This window comes from Filicampus tigris, chromosome 16 (genome assembly GCF_054856515.1).
Source record: "Filicampus tigris isolate MCC_2025a chromosome 16, RoL_Ftig_1.0, whole genome shotgun sequence".
NCBI classification, from domain to species: domain Eukaryota; kingdom Metazoa; phylum Chordata; class Actinopteri; order Syngnathiformes; family Syngnathidae; genus Filicampus; species Filicampus tigris.
Genome location: NC_141232.1, coordinates 16,627,803 through 16,641,027, shown reverse-complemented (window position 1 = coordinate 16,641,027; position 13,225 = coordinate 16,627,803). Strand labels below are relative to the sequence as shown.

Sequence of the window (13,225 nt, the reverse complement as noted above, 5' to 3'; positions counted from 1 at the left end):
TTGAATATGAGAGTATGATACATAAATGTGCCAGTGTGTGCTTATGTACAGTATGTAGGCATATGCATGTAAACGTGTAGGTGCAGTTGCATATATGAGTAGGTTTATATATTGACTTTTTTCCCTTTTCTTTTCTTGTTGAGACATACTACATGAATGACCATTTTTTACTTCATACTCAATTTTTTTCTGTTATCTGTTTATCTGTTCGGGCAGCACGGTGGCCGACTGGTTAGCACGTCCGCCACACAGTGAAGAGGTCGTGGGTTTGATTCCGGTCCCGGGCTTCCTGTGTTGAGTTTGCATGTTCTCCCCGTGCCTGCGTGGGTTTTCTCCAGGTTCTCCGGTTTCCTCCTACACTCCAAAAACATGCATGGTAGGTTAATTAATCACTCTAAATTGCTGCTAAGTGTGATTTTGAGTCTGTATGTTTGTTTGTCTCTGTGTGCCCTGCGATTGGCTGGCAACCGATTCAGGGTGTACCCCACCTACTGCCCAAAGACAGCTGGGACAGGCTCCAGCACTCCCGCGACCCTTGTGAGGATAAGCGGTTCGGATAATGGATGGATGTTTATCTGTTCAATAAACAAACAAACAGCCCTATTTATTTATTTTACTGATAATGTTTTTAAAAGTTTGCTATTCATGTTTTTAAATGTTGTCAATACATGTTCTTTTACTGTTTTTTGTAAGTTACCTTTGCTTTTCTTTGCTTTGCTTCGAAATGTTAATTAGCTGTTGAGGTTGCAAAAGCTTGTAGGTGTTGTTTCCTTGATTGTATGAAGCACATTGGGTTGCCTTGTGTATGAAATGTGCTATATAAATAAAGCTGCCTTGCCTTACCTTGTAATGGAACCCAAGGGCCCTCTGCAATGCAGTAAAATGATCAACACCACTGCTATTGTTGCTTCCTATACTACTATACTGCAGTTTTTGCTTACATTCTGCTGATGGTCATTCTTATATTCAACCATCAGCTGCTGAAGCCAACGGGAGTGATGTCCTGCATGTTATGATCTTGAGATTTCAAACTTAGCATGAAGCGATATCTATGGAGGAGGCTCAAACAGCGATGCCTGTTCTTTCCTTTTTTGATTTCATTTGTTGTGTTGTTCCTTTCAGTGTCTTGCTGTCGAATCCATTCCTTTTCTCTGTGGTTAACAAAAGGACAGGAGAGAGATATTAGTACTTTTTTGTTGTTTCTTTATTATGCTGATATTCATTATATTATTGTATTGTTGTATTTTAACTATGTGAAGCACATTGTGAGCCCTCACTATGAGAAGTGCTAATATTTTTTTAGTTGTACTTATTTCCAAATTTAGACGATGTTCAGTCTTTGTTCCTGAACCTGAAATACTTTACTGTGGGCTTACAGGTCATTTCTCACCCAAATATGTTGACTCATTGTCTTGGAATTAGTGTGCAATGAGTAGGTTGAGAAGGATTTGAATCTGCAAATCTTCCCTCATCACTTTCAGAAATTTTCTCTTTTATCGTCCTCTTTGCCTCCTACCTAAATACACTGATACACCATCTGTCCCTCCTTCACACTTGTCCAATCTGGTTTCTCTGAGATGATCATACTCAGCATTGATTGAATTCATTTTGATATGGGGTCCATTTCAGGAAGCAGGTTTACTGAAAACTCAGAGTCTAACCCTGAAATGAGGCAAACTCTGACTGTTCTGTTTCAAGAAGGGAGGTAACAAAAACCAGAGAAAGTGGGGAAACTCTAGTCGGTTTCAGAGAGAGTGGTAACCAAAGCTGCCGGTCAGTTCCTGCAGTAACAGAGACTCTGAACCTAACCTGATCGGGAGCAGGGTTATCTCAGTGAACCTCGAGTTTCGCTCTGTCTCCTCCCTGTTTCTGAGCCACACACCACTTTTCATTACCTTCAATTTGCCCACGCGGGTTTTGTCTTAGTGTAGTTCTGCCGTCTCTCATAAAAAAAAAATCGGAGTCAGTATATGAGAAGTCCATTGGCACAGTATCCGTGAAAAAAAGGTTGTGTTGCATGTACTCAATTTTATTTTGTCAAATGGTTGCATGAAATATAATCAACTGGATTAAAATATATTTTTAAGTAGACTATACAGCTACTAAATAAATGTATCTGGATCCAGATGATTTTATTTTGTGCAACCACGAAATAAAACGGTGTAAATTCAACACACCATTTTTTCAGTGTACAGTAAGTGGAGACAAACATGACATGTCTTTATGATAATGATCTCGTACGTGGATGAAGGTGCAGCAATACTACACAGAGAATTAAATGGGGGATCAGACCGAGTAGTGATGTTTTAGCATTTTGTAAGAATAATATATGTATATCATGATTCATGTGTTGGATTTTTCATGATTAGGCTTGTTAGCTTTATTAGCTTGTCGGTTTAGCTTTAGCTTTTTCCATATCTGGGCCCAACTTGCTTGGTGTGCTTTGCTTCCACATATGTATGATAATGGCTCTCACACACAGACACACACACACACACGCACACACCCCCACACACCCCCACCCCTACCCACACACACACACACACACACGCACACACACAAAATCACACACAAACACACACACCCAAATAGACAAAACAAGTTCAGAGTGTTCCAGCTGCTTTCGCTACCCTTTCCCTTAGAGCTGGAACACCTTTGTAATCAGGGACTCCTAAGAAAATAAAAGGGAGGATGCGCAGGAGCCGGGCAGAGGGTTTTAGGAACTGTAATAGCACACTTCCCTGCACTCTCCTTTCAAGAAAAAAGACCGTCCATCTGCGAGTTCAACTAAATTTTCACTCGCTGGTTCCCACCCTTCTAAATACTTGTTACACAACAAATTTAACTTGAAAAAAGCAAAATGAAGAATAAATACCGAGCTGGAGGCTGTGAGAGGAACGTGAGCTAAAACCCCGGCAGTGGACGATTGCGACGGAACGTTGGCTAATAACTACCAGAGGTGAGCATTTTACTCAAGTTTTACGGTCCGTCATTCATCATGCGTCGGCAGCCTGGATACACGTCAGTCATCCGTCAATCCATCATTCTTTCAAGCCGAACCAAACTCTACTTGTCTGTCAGTCAGTCCATCATGTTATTTTAGCCACGCTTCGGTCAGCATACATTAGGGACGCAATGATTAATCGAAAATCGATGTGAGATCGATTCGCCCCGATTGATTGATTAATCGATTCGATTAATCGAAAAATTGGGCTAGTTAAATTAATTTAGAAAATGATCAAATTCAAATCAAATTAAATTTGATTTATATAGTACTTTTTACACACAAACTGTAACTCAAAGTGCTCTACACTAAAAACATCATGATACAACATAAAAAGGAAAATCTGCTCCCGCCTTCCCTCCCCCCTCATAATGTACACAAAGACAGATATCCACAAGCACACTTGCACTCACACACACACACACACACACCCACCCCCACACACACACGCACACACACACACACCCACACCCACACACGCACACACACACACACACTGAGGAAACACTGGAGCTAATATTGAAAACAATAAAATTGCATTAGAGTAGTAAGAGACTAAGAGCAATTATTTAAAAGCCAAAGTAAAAAGATATGTCTTGAGCTTCCGCTTAAAAATATCAACAGTCTCTGCGGACCTGACGTCCTCTGGCAGGCTATTCCAAAGTTGAGAACCAAAATGGCTGAATGCCTTTGGTCCTTACCCTAGGAATAATTAAAAGGCCAGCGCCAGAGGACCTCAGGATCCGTGAGGGCTGGTATGATAAAAGCAAATCAGATAAATAAGTGGGCACAAGACTATTAAGACATTTACAAACTAATAAAAGTATCTTAAACTCGATCCTGAAACACACGGAGAGCCAATGCAGCAATTTCAAAACTGGTGTAATGTGCTCCCGCCCTCTGGTTCTCGTCAGCACCCGAGCGGCTGAGTAGTTGTAAGGAGGAAATACTCTTTTTGGGGAGGCCAGAAAGCAGCGCGTTACAATAATCTAAACAACATGAAATAAAAGCATGCATCAGCACCTCCGTGTTAGCCTGAGAGAGAAACAGCTCTGGCAATATTCTTAAGGTGATAAAAAACGATCTTGGTTACATTTTTAATGTGAGGAATAAAACTGAGCTCAGAGTAAAAAATGACGGCCATGTTCTTTACACATTATGAGGGTTTAAAATCTTGTAGTTTTGGTAAAAGTTTCTCTCTCTGACCTTCAGGGCCGATAACTAAAACCTCGGTTTTGTCCTGATTGAGCTGTAGGAAATTCTCTGCCATCCTTGACTTAATATCTAAAATACAACTTAAAAGGGTATCAATAGGTCCTGTGTCATCTGGAGACATGCTAATGTAGAGCTGTGTGTCATCAGGGTAGCTGTGGAAGCTGATGTTGTGTCTTCTGATGACGTTCCCAAGGGGAAGCATATAAAGATTCAAAAGTATTGGGCCTAAAATTGAACCTTGGGAACGCCACATTTAATTTCATGGGTTTCGGTGGAACAAGTATCCATGCTTACGAAGAAATTTCTGCCCGTGAGATAGTAATAAAACTAGTTAAAAGCCGTACCAGAGATACCCACCAAGTTTTTAAGTCTGTTTAAAAAAAATTGGTGATCTACTGTATCAAAAGCAGGCAGCGCTTAGATCCAGTAGCACCAAAACTGTGTTTTTTTTCACGTCTGCAAAAGATGTGATGTCATTTAAAATCCTTAAAAGGGCTATCTCTGTACTGTGGTTCATCCTAAAACCAGATTGATATTTCTCTAAAATATTGTTTGTATTTAAAAAGTTATTTAATTGGTGAAAAAACTGTTTTTCTAAAATCTTACTTAAAAACGGTAAGTTGGATACCGGTCTGTAATTATTAAAAACGCTGGGGTCCGAATTGCTCTTCTTCAGAAGGGGCCTCACCACCACCGTTTTAAAGGCTGCGGGGAAGACACCCGTCTGAAGAGAGCAATTGGCTATATTTAAAATCTGTTCCTCAAAAAAAATCCATAAAATGTCTTTAAAAGAGATGTGGGAATTGGATCTAGGAGGCAGGTTGTTCGATTTACCTGGGATAAAACTCGACCAAGTGTCCTTGCATCAACCAGAATTTTCCAGTGTTTCCTCAGGTCAAAATGACTGTCCAGGTTTATTAAAACTTGTGTTTTGACGGGCTAAAAGACTGGATCTTATGTCATAGATTTTACTTCTGAAGTGGTCTGCAAAGTCCTCACAGAGAGTGTCTGTTGGTCTTTGTGGGGACTTATTAAAATTGGAGCTGGTTAGAAGATCTAAGGTGGAGAAGAGAAATCTGGTGTTTCTTTTATTAACTGTGACAAGGTTTGAGAAATATGAAGTTCTTGCCAGTTTTATTGTTTTATTGTACCATTTGAGTTGTTTACATAATATTTCATAGTGCACTATTAGTTTACTATTTCTCCAGCTCCTCTCCGCACTCCTGCATTTTCTTTTTGATGTCTTGATTGCATCATTTCTCCACCGGGGTACAGTCTTTATTTTTCTAGTTTTGGTTAAAAGTGGAGCTGCTAGATCTAATGATGTTTTTAGATTCCTGATAAAATGATCAACAATAAAATCACATGGTGCAGGTAAAATATGAGCAGGAGTGCTCTTTCAAATCTCAATAAAATTTGCAGCCACCTCCGAAAATAGGTAGCGTTTCCTCATTTTTCTCATCTGGGCTGCCTGATGATTAAAACTGGCGATGTTAAAATACACACAGAAGTGGTCTGACACAGCCAGGTCAACAACAGAGGACACACCAACAGACAGGCCGTAGGTTACAACCAGATCCAAGGTGTGACCTCTGTTGTGAGTTGGCTGCGAAACATGCTGTTTAAAATCCAAGCAGTTCAAAAGATTTAAAAATTCTCTGGACAATGGGTCCAAGGTGTCGTCAACATGCACATTAAAATTGCCAGTTATTAAAATTCTGTTATAAGTGGAATATAAAATCGATACAAATTCTGAAAAGTCACTAATTAAAGAAGTGGAATGATGGGGAGGTCTGTAAACAGTGACACAGATAATTGGAGGACTGCTAAAAACAAAGGCATGGTGTTCAAAGGATAAATATCTATTGTACCAAGCCATGTCTCAGATAAAAGAATACCCTGTAGGTAATTGTCAAAAATCAGGTCATTTATGATAAAAGTTTTGCTTGTAAGGGAGCGCACATTCAGCACTGCCAGGTTAATGTCTGTGCTGGACGTGCGCTCATGGTCGCACTGATGATGAGTATTTACATACTGTATATAAGACTGTTAAAACCACTTGGATTGTGAATGCGCAGGAAGCGTCTGCCTGTGATTATCTGAATGGAAAAGCTGTCCGGTGGGGGTGGTAATGATAACTGGGGCCCGCAGGGAGAGCTAGTGTGGGTAGTGAGATAATTATTGTGGTTCGAAGTAGAAGAAGAAGAAGGGAAAACTTGGGCTGAGTGATTAGTACACAGAAGTCAGCTGGGGGTGGAATTGATGACATTTGACAATTGATTTTCTTCTGACAGGTAGAAGACATCCTCTGTCGGCTCAGCAATAGTTTTGTTTGCCTTTTCCAGCAAGCTGTACGAATTGTCGCTGTGATGGGGAGGCATTATGCACTAGCCCCAGAATAGGGTATTGCCGATGTACGTATGCTAGCTGGCCGGTCACGGGTAGGAGCGAGTCCGTAAGTTGACATCCCAAAAAAACTGTGCACAAAAATTAAAAATGTAAAAGATAGAATAGTAAAATGGAGTAGAATAAAAACATGAGGTGACCTCAAAAAGGAAGGTAAAAAATTAAAAGGTAAAAGTGCAGCCGTTCCTCCGGCTGGTTTGTGAACCGGAAATTCAATCAAAGCGCCAATGAGTATGATCTCTTGAAATGTTTTTTCATTACAGATGCATAAGCAAATTTTGAATGTGTAAATCAAATTATGCTTTTGCGGCAAACATCATTGCGTATTGCGTCTGTGGATGGCTGCAGAACCACACTAGTGCACAGGGAAAAGCATGGTAGCAATTTTTTAAAAATCGAATCGAATCGAAAATTAGGAACTGAAAATCAAATCGAACCGGGGCTTGAGTGAATCGTTACGTCCCAAGTAATCATCAAAGGTCTGCCAGTCCATCAATTGTCAATCCGGACAAGACAAAAAATAAGTCAGACGGATGAAACATCCATCCATTACCTGAACCGATTTGATTAAAATGGTAAATGGAGTGCACTGTGTACATCATAATGTGTCAGCTTTAAACAGCTTTACACTCACATATACAGTACATTTGACATTTCACATAGCCTACACGTATTTGCCAATCTATTCAATTGGTAAGTGGGAACCTGCTGACGCTCCAAAAGGTCTAGATCAAGGTCTCTAACTCCAGTCCTCGGGGGCCGAACTACTGCATGGCTTCGAGGTTTCCTCGTCCAACACTCCTGATTCAAAGGATCGGGATTAGGATCAAGCTCCTGCAGAACTTGCTGATGAGCTGATCATTTGAAACAGGTGTGTTGCAGCAGGGAGAGATGGAAAACAGGCAGGACAGCGGCCCTCGAGGGCCGGAGTTCGAGACCCCTGGTCTAGATAGACCAATCCGACGTTGGCCAACTGTGACCGACGCTTACCCCCTGCAGCATTGGGCCAACTGTCGGTACGTCACGCTGGAAAAATATACCGCAATGACAGAAAGCGACGCTGACCATTAAAGTACTCTCTGCGCATGCATAAGATGTAATACCCCTCTATAGCGTCGTCACTATTATTAGTCACTATTCCTCCTGGTTAGAAAACAACAACCGGAAAGCTATTTTAGATTATAAAAACGTAAATGCATTCAGTTATATTTTTTACTCATGATGAAGTCCCACGCAAAGCAAACCATCAAGTTCTTGACACAGTATCGTGAAATACTTAAATTGTCAACCCTCGCTCTTGTACTTATAAGAAAATTAAGAGAGCAAAGGCGTGCTCACTGTTTATCCGCATTTATCACTTCCCATCCATGCTCCATGCCCTGTTTTGCTAGCTAACAGCCAATCAGAGTGACCAAATGTCACGACTCACGACGCTGATCCAACATGCTGAAACGCCCACCAGACGCCTCCTGATGAGGTCCGATGTTACGACAATGTTCGCTACATCAATCAGATGGCACAATCAGAAGCCTCGACGCTTACCGACGTCCAACGTCAGATTGATGTATCTAGGCCTTAAAACTTTTACTTTAAAGTTGTGCTTACCTTAACCAGGATCCCGTGTCACACTGGTACCAAAGGTACAATCCTGGTGGATTAAAATGCTTCCTACTCTTAAACTGTACCCATTACAATAAAATAAGTTTTTCTTAGAATTCGTCTTCTTTTTCTTCTTGTTAGTCTATATATTTTATTTTGATAGTGTCGTGTACGCTCTTACACTGAAATAGACTACAGGAAGTGTTATGGAAAAATAAACGGATTGTTGTTCCGGTCAAAGTTACTGATGTTGTCCAAGTTGTTTTTCCTCCGTGAAATGTACGAGTTACCTCGGTATTCCTACCCTTAAAATGTCACAACCAACAGGTTATCGGCCCAGAAGGGATGCAGGAAACCGGTGGAACCATTTGTGCTTCGACGGAGACGAAAGGAATTACGAGATATGGGAAACCAAATTCCTGGGAGACTTGCGGCTACTCGGACTAAAGAGGACCATCCTCTATGAACCAAGCACCGAAGAAGAGGACAATGACGGTGAGAAAAATGAAGAAGCCTATGCCGCGTTAATACAAGTGTCAGACGACAGAAGCCTCTCCTTAGTAATGAGAGAAGCTGCTGACGACGGGAGGATGGCGCCGAAAATATTAAGAGAGCACTACGCAGGCACGGGCAAACCGTGTGTCATTAGTCTCTATACTGAACTAACGTCGCTGCAGAAAACGGCAAATGAAAGCATCACAGACTACATAACAAGGGCTGAGACGGCAATTACAGCTCTGAGAAATGCTGGAGGGACATTAAGTGATGGCTTGCTAATAGCAATGGTTCTAAAAGGTTTGCCTGAATCATTCAAGGTATTCTCAATCCACATTGCCCAAAGTGAAAAAGACATTACTTTCAATGACTTCAAGGCCAAATTGAGAGGTTTTGAGACAACTGAAAAGAGTTCCAACTCAAATGATAATGTGATGAAAGTAAACAACTGGAGAAAGACAAAAGGAAAGGAAAGCCAAGAGATAACATGTTAGATCTGTGGCCAAAAGGGACACAAAGCCCGCAAATGCAATGCTACTGAGGAAAATAAAAACCAAAGACCGAAACAGTGGTGCAGTTTCCGCAAGAGCCCACACACAAAGACAGTAACTGCAGACACCAAAAGAGGACGGATGTCAAACAAGCAACTGATGTTGACGACCATTCTTCTGCATTCAAAATAAATGATGGTGATGTTCAAGGACTAAAGCAAAAGGGTCTAATGGTCGACACAGGAGCTACGTCGCACATAGTGACAAATGTCAAAATGTTCAAGAAGTTCGATGACACCTTCACGCCGACGAACCACTTCATCGAGCTGGCAGATGGAACGAGGACGAGCGGTGTCGCATTGAAGAGAGCAGCAGCAGATGTCTAGCTGCGAGACAATGAGGGACACACAGTAAAGGCAACACTCGAGAGAGCGCTCTACATTCCACCGTATCCACAGGACATCTTTTCTGTTCATGCAGCGACAACCAACGGAGCCATGATCACCTTCAGGAAAGGGTGCAACCTGCTCACACATAAGGATGGAACAAAATTTGACATTGAAGAATACGGTAGACTGTATTATCTCAATACTGTTAACACTGACAGTGAGGTTGACGGTGAATGTTATGGATGCTGACATTGAAACCTGGCACAATATACTAGGTTACTGTAACTTTGAAGACTTATCAAAGCTAGAAAATTGTACTTTAATAAAAATCAAAGCAGAGCAAACAAACCTAGTCCAAATTGTGAGGTGTGCTTAAAAGGGAAATTTATTCAGACCCGAAATAGAGAGCCGGATGAACGTGCTAAGACTGTACTAGAGCTTGTACACGCTGACTTAGCTGGACCAATTGAGCCAGAGGCAAAGGATGGATTTCCGTACACATTGACATTCACTGATGACTATTCAGGAGCAGTGTTTGTGTATTTCCTAAAAGCAAAAAGTGACACTTTTCAAGCAACCGAAAAGTTTATTGCAGATGTCGCCCCTTATGGGAACATAAAACGCATCAGGTCAGACAATGGGACTGAATTTACTGCAAAAGAGTTCCACGCCTTACTAAGAAAGAAGGCCATAAGACATGAGACCTCAGCACCATATTCACCCCACCAAAATGGGACAGCAGAGAGAAATTGGAGGACACTTTTTGAGATGGCAAGGTGTATGCTATTTGAAAGAAACTTACCAAAGATATTGTGGACATATGCTGTTGTGACTGCTGCTGTAATTCGCAACAGGTGCTATAACAAACGAACGTGACAAGATGCCTTACTATATGCTGACAGGGAAAAAACCTGATCTGTCGAAAATGGAAATTTTTGGATCAGTCTGTTACAGCTACAAACAAGACAAAAGAAAGTTGGACTCAAGGTGTGATGAAGGATATTTTGTGGGATAGGACAAATATAGCCCATCATATCTAGTCTATTACCCAGGCACTGTCATACAGTCTATTACCCAGGCACTGGATGAGTTCTCAAACACAGGTTGGTTAAATTCCTCAACAAAAATGTTGAGCGCCAAACACAGACCACTCCAAATGATGATGACGTATTGCATATGAGAAGATTGGAGGTCACCAGGTTAAATGACAAGACAACCAGTGAGAGTCCAAATAAAACACTTAAGGCAAGCACTGAAACACAAGAAAGTGCCAAAAATGACTGTGAAGCACCAGAACAAACTATAGTTGGTAAAACTTAACCCACAAGAACCTCTCTCTCTACAACTGTCTCTGTATTCAAAGCTACTTTATAACTTCTTACTCAGCCTGGCAAACTCATGATTCTCTCTTTGGTGCATATCACCACCTGCTGTACATATACAGTCAATGCAGTCTGGGTCGTGTTTCCGTCCCTCATCAGCAAAACGGGCGTCCGTCAATGATGGACTGTGTGGTCCGTTCGGACTTGACTAGGTTAGTGATGATTACACAGACTGATGAAAATCCACTTCAGTCTGCGCCCATTCCGTTGTAAAAATAATAATGTATTTTATTATTCATGTTTTGGATTTTTGTGGACAAGGCCTGTTAGCTTTATTAGCTTGTAGGTTTAGCCTTAGCTTTTTCCAAAACTATGCCCAACTTGCTTGATGTGCTTTACTTCCACATATGTATGCTAATGGCTCACACACACACACAAACACCCCCCCCCCACACACACACACAAACATACACACACACTCACACATTGAAGAAAAACAAGTTCATAGTGTTCCAGCTGCTTTCGCTCCCCTTTCCCTTCGAGCTGGAACACCTTTGTAATCAGGGACTCCGAAGAAAATAAGGGCAGAGGGTTTTAGGAACTGTAATACACTTCCCTGCGCTCTCCTTGCAAGTAAAAAGACAATATTGTTGTCGAGTGTCTTCTCTCCTCATTGTGTGCATTGTTTACTAATGTCTCACTTGGTGTGAACCTGACAGTTAATTGGTCCTTTGAGCCGTATCCCTATATGCCGGAAGGTTTCCAGCTGTCGAGTCAACCTCCAGGTAAAGTTCGTGGCCACGGCTCTAAGACCCTTTGTGGGACTGGTCTTTGGCTCCACTTCTGGGAACTGATGGCTGACGGGAAGCCGGAGGAGTGAAGAAATCTCTGGGTGAGTAGGAAACTCACGACACTCGTGGATGAGTGAATTGCGCGCTGGTAAAAAAAAACCTTGACAATACTAGTCCCTGGTCAAGTGGTAAGACAGAGTGAGTCTATAAAACTGTAAGACAGAGTTAGTCTAAAAAACTGTAAGACAGAGTTAGTCTATAAAACTGTGAGACAGAGTTAGTCTATAAAACTGTAAGACAGAGTTAGTCTATAAAACTGTGAGACAGAGTAAGTCTTTAAAACTGTGTAAGCCTTGAGAATACTAGTCAATGTCAAGGTAAAAGACAGAGTAAGTCTATAAAACTGTAAGGGCGACGGTGTCCTGTACGTACTTAAACTCCGTGAAAAAATGCGGCTAAAAGGGTGACTGTGTAAACTTTGTGAGTGGATATAAACAGGATTGTAAGTGACAACTTTGTGTGGACGCAATAGGCAAGAATCCTCCGCCACTTGTGGTAGAAGCTTGAGGATTGCCACACACTGCGTTGATTGTCACCCTGTTTTAAGGTAAAAGTCAGTGTAGGACACCCTAAGTGTCATAAAACTGACTCTTCATCAAAAGAATGGGGGAAAACTAACAGCAAAATCGGTGATAAAAGTGATCCTAAACAAAACCATGCAAAGATTGGACATTTGTGGAGCGTCACTGTCCTTCCAAAATACAACACTTAAACCTTTGGATAACAAAATATGACTTTGCTGGCCAGCTTAAAAAAGAAAATGACAATAATAATAATAAGAAGAAGAAGAAGAAAAGGATGGTGAAGGCCTGTGCACACTTGAATTCTGGGTGTGTGTATATTTGTGCAAATCGGTTGTGAAACCCTGTGTGAAGTGTGCAAGTGAACAGAGTGATTGTGAATTAAAATACCACAAGGTATTTTATTCCATATAATGTAGCAGGGTAATGAACAGCAGACTGATGTGGATGCAGAAGCAAGAATTCTCCACCTGAAGGTTGTAGTGAGAATGACCACAACAGGAAATTTGAATTTGAATTTGAATGGCGCAGGCATCAGAGAGGGGCACCTGGGCCCTCTGCTCCTCTCTTGTCTGACCCTGCGACAAGGCAGAACAATTCTTGTTCATTATTATAACATTTGGCTGAAGAAGAGCACAAAGTAAGCAAAAATAAACTATGAATGTAGAAACAACAAGTCAAATATTTGGGACGCAATCTTAGAGGTGGAACTATAATTGTAGTGGGGAATAGAAAAAAAACAAAAACAAAATGCAATTCTCCAGGCTCCAAAACATCAAACGAAGGTGTGGATGATGTCATTTTTTAGGTCTAACAAATTGTTGCTAAATCTGGGTTCCAAATTATGCAGGAATCATTGGTGAAAAAAATGTAATAGTGAAGACCTCAAATGACATCACCTTTAAGGTAGACCAATGAAGCAGGAAGGTTTT

The 13,225-nt window shown here is 41.2% G+C and overlaps 1 long non-coding RNA gene across 1 annotated transcript; it reads right to left on the bottom strand.

The window, feature by feature from the left end:
• Positions 1 to 210: 210 nt before the first annotated feature.
• On the bottom strand, positions 211 to 8,474 carry LOC147135012 (uncharacterized). Its single transcript, XR_015090238.1, has 4 exons — positions 8,231 to 8,474; positions 942 to 1,151; positions 844 to 867; positions 211 to 354 (listed from the first exon to the last, which is right to left on the bottom strand). It is a non-coding gene; the product is annotated as an uncharacterized LOC147135012 (long non-coding RNA).
• Between the last annotated feature and the right edge of the window lie 4,751 nt (positions 8,475 to 13,225).